Genomic DNA, 12643 nt, shown 5'->3' with positions numbered 1-12643 from the left:
TGGAATGGACAATAAGTTCAGGCTATTTTGATTTTGAGGTGCCCACGGAATTGAGAACTAAACATGCCTAGTGGGCCAGTAAACATACAGGCGTAGAGCTGAGGAGTGAGGTCGCATCTGCTGACATAGATGATTTCACCAAAGAGTTTTTAAAAAAACTTGCTCAGAACAACGGTACAGAGTGAATAAAGGTGGAGTCACAGCAGAGATGAGAGGTCAACATGGATCAGGAGGCAATGGTCAGGGAAGCTGGGAGGAGAGAGCAAGTCCATGACCCAGAAAGGTCAAACAGGGTTTCAGAGGAAGTTACTGCATTTCACGGTAAGAAATCTTCCGTGACATTCATGAAAGGGGTAGGGAGTACAAAATTAGAGACGAAGCAGAAAAGTCAATGAATTCAGAAAGTGTTTTTCTCAAAAGTAAAAGAAACTGGGGGGATGGATGGGAAAGGGTTTGCAGAGGAAATCACAGATGATCTGGGAAGGGCGGGGGGCGGGGCGTTGCGGGGTGGGAAGCCAAGGATCCTGCCAGGAGATGGGATGCTTAGAGGGACTTTTTTCCTTTTCTTTTTTAAAATATAGAACATAAATATTCATGGAATAAATGCCCAAAGTTCCCAAAATCTCTCTCCTACCACTGGCCCCAATTCCCCTCTCAAGAGGCAATGACTATTAAGAGTTTCTTATATAATAGGTGGGTGTTTTTAAGGTCACTGGATTATCCAAAAATATAACGTACAGGTCATGTATTTTAAAAAATAATTCTGCTTGTGACTGCACTGTTATCTGGATAAAGGATTCAGATAAAGCCAGTACAGGACAAGCTGCCTCCCCTCCCCTGCTACCACCTCCTCAGTATCTGCACCCCCATGTCCCTGTGCCTTTCAATAAGTGGCAGGACTGACTGAGCACCACCAGCGACAAGAAGTGGTGGCTGTGATGTCTGCTGTGTGGCACAGGCACTTTCGCATGTTAGCAAGAGCACCCACAAATGAGGAGGCACTTACATACCTGTATCATATTTTCAAACAGTTACTTAATTACATCTAATCCAGATTTCCAAAAGTGAAGGAGAAACCAAAGACCATTCAGTCTTAAAAACAAAGCAAATCTCCTCAAATTTTTCATGGACTGATTTTCACTTCATTCTTCACATAAGCGTTTGCATTCCTTTGCTTTTCAAAAAGACACCTGGTCCTAGGATAGCTAATTTTTAATATATTTTTAAAACTACCATTACTTCATGAAAGGATAAAAGGTATTAAAGATCCAGCCAGAATTGGATTTTCTCAAGTTTTCTTCGGTGCAAATTTGTGAAAGAAACAAAAGAGCCTCCCACAGGCCTCCTAATTACGGCTGCCATGTACAAGTGACAAGTACAGACTCATCCTCCACTTACACAGCTGCCTGCTCCTTATCCCACTGAAATCCAAAGACTAAAAGGGGGGTTAACAACGAAAAAGAGAGCTAGGGGTTCAGAATAAATCCTGTGTATTTTTGCCATTTACAGCAACTGCCGGTGTGAACATAACGGATACAGCATTGCACACGTCCCTTGCTTACTACCGCTCCCCTACCTACAAACCTTTTCCGGAGACAATTAGCACCTTCCCATTCATTCATACAAAGATGACGAGCTGCTTGACTTTAGTTCATTCCAACCGACTGCTGAAATACTTTATATCCAAGCATGCAATGCTTGCTTTTGGCAAAATTACTCAAACACCTTCATAGCTTTTGTCCCTTCACGCCGGAAGCAAAGCTATGGTCTGAATCTACTTCTTTTTATTTTATGAACTGATCAAGCTTAAATCACCTGTAACTCGGATAGCATGCGGGGCTTCACTGTGCTGTGGGTCTCTAGGTAAACTTGGCTCAAACCCCCAATTCTGTCATGTGTTAAGAATCCAGGACCTGTATTATATCAATGAGTTCCAACCTAATTCCCTCTGGTCTTCTCAGTCTCTTTTCTCATCTTTGCTGGCTATGTCTCTCTTTGCAATCTTGGAAAAATAAATCTACTTCAGCCTGGCGTCTGCTAAGCGTACTGAGATTACTGACAGGGTCGTGGAGGAGCTCACACGGCAAGGTGCTCAGCAACCTGCATGCCCTGGGCCGGACCGAGCTTCGCGGCCTCTCCCCAGCCTGGCCCTCCTTGCCACACCCAACCCACACTCCAGCCAGTTCTTCTGTTCCTCGGAAGCAGCACAACTGGACAGTCTGTCTTCCCCAGCCTTTCTAGAATTATGGAGATGAACATCTTCTCAATCCTCAATAATTCTCAAATTACTATATGTTTGCCCACCTCCAAGGTCACTAGAAGTAACCTCGGGTGCAGTGCATAGGTCAGACACTTAAGAGTAATAGGAAGATGCAATTGTTACATAAATACTATCAAGGCCCACAGAAAAGGGGCTGCATCAGTGATTCCTAAAGGTGAGAGGCTAAGGAGAAGGGTGAGGATTACTAGGCTCAAGTATTATGGGATTCTTTTTGTTGTTAATCTTCACCTGAGGATATTTTTTCCACTGATTTTTTTTAATTTAGAGAGAGTGCAAAGAGGGGGAGGGAGGGAGAGAGAGAGAGAACGGAATGAGAGAGACACATCAATTGGTTGCCTTCCTCGCATGCCCTGACGCGCTGGAGATCAAGCCTACAACCCAGGTACGTGCCCTTGACCAGGAATTGAACCCTTGACCCTTCGGTCCTTGGGCTGATGCTCTAACCATTAAGCAACCGGCCAGGGCAGATTCCTCTTTTTTTAAAATTTTTTTAAGATTTATTTTTATTGATTTCAGAGAGGAAGGGAGAGGAAGAGATAGAAACGTCAATGAGAGAGAATCATTGAACCTGGGACCTTTCAGTCCGCAGGCTGACGCTCTATCCACTGAGCCAAACCAACTAGGCCAGATTCTTTTTTTTAAAAAACATTCAAGCTCCACAAGATTTATATGTACTTGACAATTGTTAACTTATTTTAGGGACTGGGGGGGGGGGGGACAAAATCATCAGAGGGCTGATGGCAAATGACTGAAATGACTACTGATAAAGCGAAGGAAGGCAAGGGGTTGGATTGAAAAGATTATTTTATTCTTTAACTGAAAGTAGAGACCAAAGAGTTATGACAAAATTTTAAGCGTTTTGAGAAATTTTATCTTTACAAATGGTGCGACTGAATAGCTGCATTAAAAATTAGAACTATCTGTGCATGAGAGCACAATGTTTGTTCTAACAACTTCCCCCATAGTTCCCGAGGCTCCTCTTCTAGGCATCCCAACCCAGAGCAAGAGTTCAGAGTGAGCCCCGCAACAAAAAAAGTTACCAATCTTGTTGTTTGGAATGAGATGTTAGAAGGGCATTTTAAAGCACTGAGTAAAATATTATCTTACTCAAGCTTTTTCTTTACATTGTGCTCCCTAGAGAGTGTTTCTTACAACATTAGTATCTTGTGATATTGGTCAAGTAAGTTTGGAAAACAATGGGTTCAATACTCAGATCAATTTTTTTTTTAATTTATTGGGTGACACTGGTTAGCAACATTATATAAGTTTCAACTGTACAGTTTTATAATACATTATCTACCTGTATACTGCATTGTGTGCTCATCGCCCAAAGTCTAGTCTTCCTCCGTCACTATAAATTCAACCCCCTTTACTAAACCTCTTTCTTTTCCCTCCACCTCCTTCCCCTTTGGTAACCACCATTCTGTTTCTGTGTCTATGAGTTTGTTTTGTTTGTTCACTTGTTGCTTTCTGTTTTATATCCCACATCTGAATGAAATCATATGGTTCTTGTCTTTTTCCATCTGACATATTTCGCTTAACAGGATGCTCTCAAGATCCATTCATGTTATCACAAATGGCAGTATTTCATTCTTTCTTATGGCTGAAATATTCAGATCTGTAACATGCTAATGTGAATTTCCAAGATCAGGTAAGGTAGTTGGCATTTCCCTGATTTATATGAACAAAGAACTTTTTTTTTCAAGGAAGTATTTCTTCAGTATTTTGGTTTAAAAAATATTATGCCACACAAGCACCCTTACACACACACACAGCAGTTTAATTCTTTCTGAAATGCATGTAATATGGTTTGAATTAACAATAATTGTGCATTTCAGCAGAGCACTCAGAGAATAAAATTAATTTCCATTCCTGCATATATGTTATAGTTTACAATAAAAGAACAAAAACAGCAAAAATATTCCAGCACTCTTTTGTCAGCTGTTTGGGCTATATTCCAAAATATATACTAAACGTGAAAAACCTTTTATGTGCTTCTTTTACAGATGAGTAAATTTATTGCTTGATGAATAATTGTATATAAGTCTTTCTAGGTTCATAGAAACATAAATTACAGAGTTGGAAAAGATGTGTTAAATTGTGCTGCTTCTTTTTCTTTCTCCAAAATTAAAAATATACATTTATGAGCCAAACCATTAGAAAATATTTATATCATGTTTTAGTAAACTTTGAAAACTATTATGTTGACCTCATTCTGCTTCCTATTTGAAAAAATTCAGATACCAACCCAAAATTCCAGATGGTTTGCTTTTATTATTGTTCAGACTTTATCTTTTCCTCATCTGCTCATTAGAGAAACTTTAGCATTTACTAAAATGTCAACATTTTTCTCTTGCAGATTTAATATTTAATGATAATTAATGTTTATTCTTAGGCTTAAATTTTTAAATAACAAATGTTACTTAAGCTTGTTAAAATGAAGGCATACCCTATAAGATCTACTGATATTCTAAAAAAAATTTTTTTTATAGCACAATTTAAAAATTCCTTCCAGGCCAGGCCGGTGTGGCTCAGTGGTTGAGCGTCAGCCCACCGACCAGGAGGTCACCAGTTTGATTCCCCGTCAGGGCACATACCCAGGTTTGGAGCTCGATTTCCAGCAGAGGGTGTGCATGAAGCAGCAAACTGATGTTGATGTTTCTCTCTCATCAATGTTTTTATCTCTCCCTCTCTCTCCCCCCCTCTCTAAAATCAATTTAAAAAATTAAAAATAAAAGCAACATCTTTTTAAGAAATTCCTTCTGAAAAAATGACCTATGTGTTTTAATTATGGAGAATGTCAACAAACACACTAGTAAGTGAAACAAAGGTAACTCTATGGGCTTGGAAAACCTGGGCTCCTCTTCCTCCCTTGACACAGCCATTCACCAGCCAAAACCTGTCAAGAACAAGGTTTTTCCTGAGCCCTTTTCTGTGCAAAACTTCAGTAGTTCTAAGTGGCATGAGTCCAAGACAGTTCTGATTCAGAGACATGCACCGGGTATGTATTACATGCCCAACTTTGGGCTAGGTGCTTCAACCTCGAAACAATACTGTAAGACAGTTGTTATCATACTCACTTTATAGATGAGGAAATGTAGGTTAAATGCTGTTGAGTGAATTATACTAGGTTAGGTAAGTGAGAGACCTGGACTTAAACCATGCTGTTTGACCACAAGTCTAGTAGTCCAGAGAGATGCCGAACCAAATTGTCATGTAGCGTCAGAATCCAAGTATCACTAACAAAGCCACAGTGAGGAATATTTGGGAGAAAATATTATATCTATAGTCCTAGGTACACTCATACATGTAGGTGGAAATGCCAAATGTCTCAAAAACTTTGGGTGGAGGTTGGGGAGGAGGAATATGGCAATAACTAACAAACTATATGACATTACTCAGTGACCAAGCATTCCCACTCCTGGGCATTTACCCGAGGACACCCCTCCTACAATATAAAAAATACATATGCACAAAGTTATTGATTAAAGAAAAATTTATAAGTGAAAACTATCTAAATGTTCCAGCATAAGAGATCAGTTGTGTAAACTATGGGATAGGTACTCAATTAAGTTCTACACAGCTGTACAAAAGAACAAGAAAGCTCTCAATAAACTGATAGAGATTTCTAGGAAGAATTACTAAATGAAAGAGAAACACAGTGCAAATGAATATATGCAGTATGTTCTCTTTTAGGTGAGAAAAAAGGAAAAATTGAAAAACATGCTTATTTTTACAAAATAGAAACACAGGGAGGATAAGCCATAAAACACTGAAGTTGGTTATGAACAAGGAAGCATGAGGCGAGGGAACAGGATTGAAGGAATATGGGCATTAGCAATACTTTTCTGAATGTGCCTTTTTGTATAGTTTTACTTTTAAAGCATGTTAATCTTCTATGTCTTCAGAAAATAAAATCAAATAAATAAGGAACGAGGAGGGGAGCTATAACTGAAAGCAAACTGAAACAAGGAAACTAACTAGTAGATCTCACGTGAAGTCCATAACCACAGTAACAGGGTAGGCGGAAAGAAGGGCCACCCAAGGTAGATCTTGAACACGGACGATATCTGACTCTGCCCTCAGATTGGGCAAGGTGCTCTATGCGAGTGACAGCACTGTGAGCAACCGTCAATTTTAGTGGCTGCCCAAAAGCAACTCTGAAGCTATTTTTGATGTATTTTAGAATTGAGCAAATGAGTAAATGTGTTACTGTTGTTGGGAGCCAAGGTTCTCGTGGACAAAGGACATACAAATTCGAAAGGAGGGAAGGCAAGAAAGAATCCTGTGGAAATTAGAGGTATGGCATGAACTCGTGATTTCTTTTTTTATAAAATATATTTTATTGATTTTTTTTTTTTACAGAGAGGAAGGGAGAGGGATAGAGAGTTAGAAACATCGATGAGAGAGAAACATCTATCAGCTGCCTCCTGCACACTTCCTAATGGGGATGTGCCCGCAACTAAGGTACATACCCTTGACCGGAATCGAACCTGGGACCCTTCAGTCCGCAGGCCGACGCTCTATCCACTGAGCCAAACCGGTTAGGGGCCTAAAATGTGTACAAGCATGTTTATATGAGCACATATGTATGTATGTATTTACATCCGTATGTATGTGTATATGCATACATACATTCCCTACCTTTGTCCACAGAAAGGACCAAGAAACAAAGTTACCCCAGTAGCAAGGGACACATCTAACACCCAGATCTTGAGCTAAAAGGAACCAGAGCTCTTTGGAGACGTGGTTAGTAAGAAGGTGGATGTGGGGTAGGTACAAGATGCACCTGAAATGCCATATTGTTCCACAGTGAAAAAAAGTGACAAAAAATGACAGGGACAGGTCAAAAGAGCACAAAAGCCAGATTCAAAGGGCTTGCACTCACTCGATCATTGGGTACTGTAATGCACTGTAAACCACTGGGGAAAAAAACAGAAATTACTAAGTCCATACCAATAACTAATTCATAAGTAAATAAGTGTGACTCTATTTACAGTAGAATGCCAAGGGCTGACTGATAAATATGGAGGGAGTGGGAGAGTGAGAAAATCAACATTTTGCAAGCATCATAGTTAGCAATCTGATCAGGCAAGAAGCCTCAATGAATGCTAGAGCTGTAGGGACATTTTGAAGGGGAGCAGGGTATTTGCATTGAATTAAAGTATCTCCCCACAAATTACTTATTAGTTGGAAAGGAGAGGAAAAAAAAACACACAGTAATTATACAGTTGAAAATTGGGCAACACCATGACTGGGTGGTCAAATTTAATGAACAGAAGACAGATGGTCATCATGTGCCTCCAGCTGTACCCTGAGAAGAACACAACCTCACCTGTGCAGCTTCCCAGCTGAGAACACAGGAACAGTCTAATAACAGGAAACAACAGATGAATATGAAACAAGATAAAACTGTATTCTTTAATGTCAGTGTCATAAAGAGCAAAAATGTTCTAGATTTATCACTACGCTGAATACCTGTAATTAATATAAAGTACTATTGAGTGTAAGCTACCATTGAAAAAAGTTTTAATTAAATAAATGAATGCGAGTTGGGTGGGAGAAATGTTTCAGATTAAAGGAGGCTAATTGGGTTCTATCCTGGAGGGGAAAACGCTACTCAGGACATTATTAGGTCACAGGAAAGGGAAAGTAGATGATAGGAGCATTATAGCAACATAATCTTTTTAAGTTGATAACTGTACTGTGGTTACATCAGTGACCGTCTCTATTCCCTTTTTTTAATGTTTTAAAATATGTTTTTATTGATTTCAAAGAGGGGAAGAGGGAGGGAGAGAAAGATAGAAACATCAATGATGAGAGAGAATCACTGATCGGCTGCCTCCTACACACACCCTATTAGGGATCGAGCCCGCAACCCAGACATGTGCCCTGACTGGGAATCGAACCAAGACCTCCTGGTGCATAGGTTGATGCTCAGCCATTGAGCCACACCAGCCGGGCCCATCCCTATATTTAGGAAATACATACAGAAGTATTTAGAGACAAATAACATGTGAAACTTATTCTTGTTTGATTTCAGAGAGAAAGGGAGAAATAGAAAGAAACACCAATGATGAGTGAGAATAACTGATCAGCTGCCTCCTGCACGTCCCCTACTGGGGATGGAGCCCACAACCCAGGTAACCCGGGCATGTACCCTTGACCAGAATCGAACCCAGGACCCTGCAGTCCGCAGGCTGACGCTGTATCCACTGAGCCGACCGGTTAAGGCTGAAACTTATTCTTAAATCCTTCAGAAAAAGAGTACGTGTGTGTATAGGTAAAAAAATAAAATAAAATAAAATGTTAACAATAAGTGACTAACAACAGGTGGCCATGTTTTTGTAATATTTTGCAGATTTTTGTAAATTTGGAATTATTTTCAAATAAAAAAACCTTTAAAAAATCTATAGTTTCACTTAAATGTGAAAGGAACTCTAGCATACATAAGTGAGGCGTCTTGGACTTGCTGACGCACAGTGACAGCTCCTGGCCATCCTCACTTCCCCTGCACTCTTCTCAGAGCAGGCCAAGAGTTCGGCCAAGTGGGTCTAATTACTCACGGCCAGAGCTGCCAGGAACCTTTTGGTTCTACATCCTGTCACACTGGGTAAGTTTAGCTGAGGTTAGTTTCATGATGCATTATACATAAAAGTAATCTGAGCAGCATTTTTTCTTTTTTCTTTTTTTCATTTATTCAACAAATATGTTTAGTACATGCCAACTTCTGGGCCTACTGCTGGGGACCGCACTTTCTCCCTGTTGGTAAAACCAAGAAATTTTGGGATGATCCAAAAGTCCTCTGTATTTTTCACAAAAACATTCAATCTGCTACTAATCAGAAGCAACTTTCCCTCCCCAAGGCCTGCCAAATCTGCCCACTTCTCTCCATCCCCGTGTTGACTTCCCTCTCACCATCTCCCCTTCATCAGCCTGGTTCTCTGCCTCTGTTCAATTTGGGTCAAGGACACGTACCTTGGCTCAGGTTCGATTCCTGGCCCTGGTTGGGGCACGTGTGGGAGGCAACCAACCAATGTGCCTCTTTCACATCGATGTTTCTTTATCTCTTTCTCTCCCGCTCCCTTCCACTCTCTCTGAAAATCAATGGAGAAAATATCCTTGGGTGAGGGTTAGGATTAACAATAACAAAAACAGTGGAACTAGACCATGTTACAGGCACAGGGTGACACTAGGAAGATCTTCTATCTGAAGGACATTGCTGTCTTTTGGGAACTGAATCTATGAATTTGGCCCTAACAGAACTGAACATGCTGAGTTTAGTCTCTCTGATGGAACCAGCCAACCAGAAAACCAGCAGAATAAGCATTTCAGCCATTTTTCAAGCTGACTATGATTACTGTTGCAGGTGATGGGTTTCAGGGGACTTTTCTATTTAATCCATGATTACAGCGAGGCCTCCATAATAATCAACTTAATTCTACCATTATGTAAATCACTGCTCACAGAGAGAAGTGCCCTGGTGGAGAAAGGAGGCTCCGCAAAGCAAGAATGCTCAGGAAACGAATTGCTTGGGTTAAATTACTGTGCTGTTTAAGTTCTTTCATTTTCCTTTGATTCAAGCCTGAGTTATGTGACCTGCTTTACCACCGTCCTAAAGATCACTGACACCAGGCTTCACGACCCATTTCTTCTCACAGCTGCAGAAGGGACAGGCACTGAGTGTGTAAAAAACCAGGTCAGCCCAGCTGGTGTGGCTCAGCAGTGGAGCGTCAACCTAGAAACCAGGAGGTCATGGGTTTAATTTCTGGTCAGGGCACATGCCCAGGGTGCGGGCTCAATCAATCCCCAGTAGGGGGTGTGCAGGAGGCAGCCGATCCATGATGTTCCTCGATCATCGATGTTTCTCTCTATTCTTTTCCCTTCCTCTCTCTCTAAAAATCAATAAAACATATTTTTAAAAAGCCAACAGGTCATACCATGGAGACTGCCAGTAGAAAAACAACATGATGATATCAACTTTGTTGTTGTTACTCTCTGCTAATCACGAAGAAATCTAAGAAGTGGAACATTTAAATTAGCTGTGACTTTACCAGTTAGTTATCCCATGGCAGTAGAAGAATTTTAAGGCACTGTAATCTATCTATATATATATAAAAGGCTAAGTGACTGACCGAACGTCCATCTGACCGTCTGACCGACCAGCCAGTACATATGACATGCACTGGTGATTTAAAAATAAATGTTGACTCGAGCATGTGCGATACATATAAAGCTCTGAAGTATTAACAGGATCTGCAGAAGGAGAGGTTGGTCTGATTCCAATAATTGATTTGTCCCCATCTGACAGTGGCCTCCCATTTAAATTAACTCAAAGACAGTTTCCCATGAGGCCAGCATTTGCAATGACTATTAATAAATCACAAGGACAAATTCTAGACAGAGTAGGAATATTCCTCCCTGACCCGTTTTCAGACATGGTCAGTTATGGTCAGTTGCTTTCTCTCAAGTTCGAAGAGTGTGTGCCATTAAAGTTAAAGTTGTAAATACTTCATCACAAGAGAAATTAGTCAAGCACGCTGAAAGTGTTTTCACTCTTAATGTGGTATTCAGGGAGATATTAGAATAAGTTTAATCAATTTATCAGTCATTGTTTACATCACTGTTGTTTTTATATCATGTTTTTGTTGTTTTTATATCTTGTCTTTGTTGTTATATCATGTTATTATTGTTTATTAATCAATTTATATATTATTTTCATATACATTTTACTACTTTTCTTTCAAGGGCGAATAGCGATATTAAAATATTTCTTCTAATTAATTTCCTTTCAGTATGCACGAATCCGTGCACTGGGCCAGTAGTAATAGCATAAAAGTATTTCACCAAAGGACCTCACTCACAAAAAAAACTTAGATATAAAGGAAAAAATGACTTTGAAATAACAGTAATGCTTCCATGTAAAGTCATCATTTTATTATCATACTAGAGGCCCGATGCATGAAGATTCCTTCTCCTGTTGCCAGCACCAGCTTCCCTCTGTCACCAGGGACCCAGGCCTTTGCTCTAGCTGCCGCCTTCTGCCTTCACTCTGGCCAGAGCTGCCTTCGCTCCAGCCCTGCTGCCCTCCTGTAGCTCCCTCCACCACCCGCCACCCCCCTCATAGCAGGCGTCCCATCCTGCCCCGACTGCTCCATGCTTGTGTGCATGCTGCCCAGAGGCCTGGAGCAGCTGGGGCGGGGTGGAACGCCTGTGTTGTCGCCATGGTGACAACGCAAGCATCCCGACCCGGCTGCCTCCATCTTTGTTGCATCAATTTGCATATTCCCTCCTTATTGGCTGTGGGCGCCACCATCTTTGTCGTGAGTGATGTTTAATTTGCATATTCCATCTTTATTAGATAGGATTCCTATTAAAAATTTGAAACATTATTTTCAATGCACTGAACAGACAGTATGCTTTGCATTGTCACATGAAACCAGTGGCAAGATGGAAAAGTAGATAACTCTACTATCTAATTTACTTATTGTACTTTTTGGATGATTTTAATTCAAACTTATATGAGCACATTTAAGATTGATACTTCTAATCAGGAGTTGAAAAATGGATTTCCTTCAAACTAGACTGTTAAAAGAACTACTCTGAGGTTTTTGGACTATTCTTTCTCCTCCCTCTCTTCCCCTCCCTCCCTTCCTTCTCCTCACCCAAGGATATTTTCCCATTGATTTTCAGAGAGAATAGAAGGGAGAGGGAGAGACAGAGAGAGAAACATCGATGTGAGAGAGGCACATCGACTGGTTGCCTCTCACACATGCCCTGACCAGGGCTGGGAGCCCACAACCGAGGTATGTGGCCTTGACCAGAATCGAACCTGGGACCTTTCAGTTCACAGGCCGGCACTCTATCCACTGAGCCAAACCGGCTAGGGTTGGACTATTATTTCTTTAAAAATCTGGAATTTACCCCTCATTACAAGTTAAAACTCATTTCAAAATCCAATTTTAATTTCATCAATAAATGGCAGCATGTCATACATACAGTGAAAGGATCACTGCATTTTTTCTAAAAAAGGAACTGATTAGTAGTGTCGGGTTTTTTAATCTGGTGACACTTAATCTCAGTAGATCAGTTCATTGATTATTCAATGGATATTTACTGAGCACCTGCTACCTGTGAGGTATCACGTTCTAGCTCTAGTTACAGTCACACTTTTCCTGTGTCTCAACTTGCGAATGCATAAGCACAGATTTTATTACTTCCCTTTTTTACAACAAATATCTCAATAACTCAATGCCATTCACTTTGAACTTTGCATAAAGTCAGTATTGAAGAGAGAGAAGGGTGGATTCTGCTACATCATATTCTCACTCATTTATCCCATAGCACTTCAGAGAACATTAT

The 12643-nt window shown here is 40.5% G+C and overlaps 1 protein-coding gene across 4 annotated transcripts in view; it reads right to left on the bottom strand.

The window, feature by feature from the left end:
- The window catches only part of EPB41L4A (erythrocyte membrane protein band 4.1 like 4A), a 206585-nt gene that overhangs the window by 68403 nt on the left and 125539 nt on the right, over positions 1–12643 (bottom strand). The gene's annotated exons all lie outside the window — the stretch shown is intronic.

Source organism: Myotis daubentonii, chromosome 4, assembly GCF_963259705.1.
Source record: "Myotis daubentonii chromosome 4, mMyoDau2.1, whole genome shotgun sequence".
Classification (NCBI taxonomy): domain Eukaryota; kingdom Metazoa; phylum Chordata; class Mammalia; order Chiroptera; family Vespertilionidae; genus Myotis; species Myotis daubentonii.
The sequence above is the reverse complement of the archived record's forward strand: the minus strand, read 5'-3'. Positions and strand labels throughout refer to the sequence as shown.